This window comes from Otolemur garnettii, unplaced genomic scaffold (assembly GCF_000181295.1).
Source record: "Otolemur garnettii isolate 467f Iridium unplaced genomic scaffold, OtoGar3 scaffold00054, whole genome shotgun sequence".
NCBI lineage: Eukaryota > Metazoa > Chordata > Mammalia > Primates > Galagidae > Otolemur > Otolemur garnettii.
In genome coordinates, this window is record NW_003852449.1 from 9,142,441 (window position 1) to 9,142,804 (window position 364).

Below are 364 nucleotides of genomic sequence, written 5' to 3' on the forward strand. Positions count from 1 at the left end.
TCTATATCTTCTTTGGGGATGTGTCTGTTCAAATTTGTGCACAGTTTTTTATTGGGTCATTCAATTTCTTGTCACTGAGTTTTATTGTGTTTTTTGAATAAATGTCTTTCACCAGAAATGTCTTCTGTAAATATGTTCTCTAAATATGTAGCTTGTCTTTTAAAATCTCTTGACTTTGTTCTCTGCAGACCAAAATTTTTTTTATTTTAATAGAAATTTACTGCATCAATTGTTTCTTTTATGGATCAAGACTTTGACATTGTATCTAAAATGCATCACCAAATACAGGGTCATCTAGGTTTTCTCCTATGTTTTCTTCTAGTAGTTTTATAGTTGTGCATTCACACTTAGGTATATGATTCAT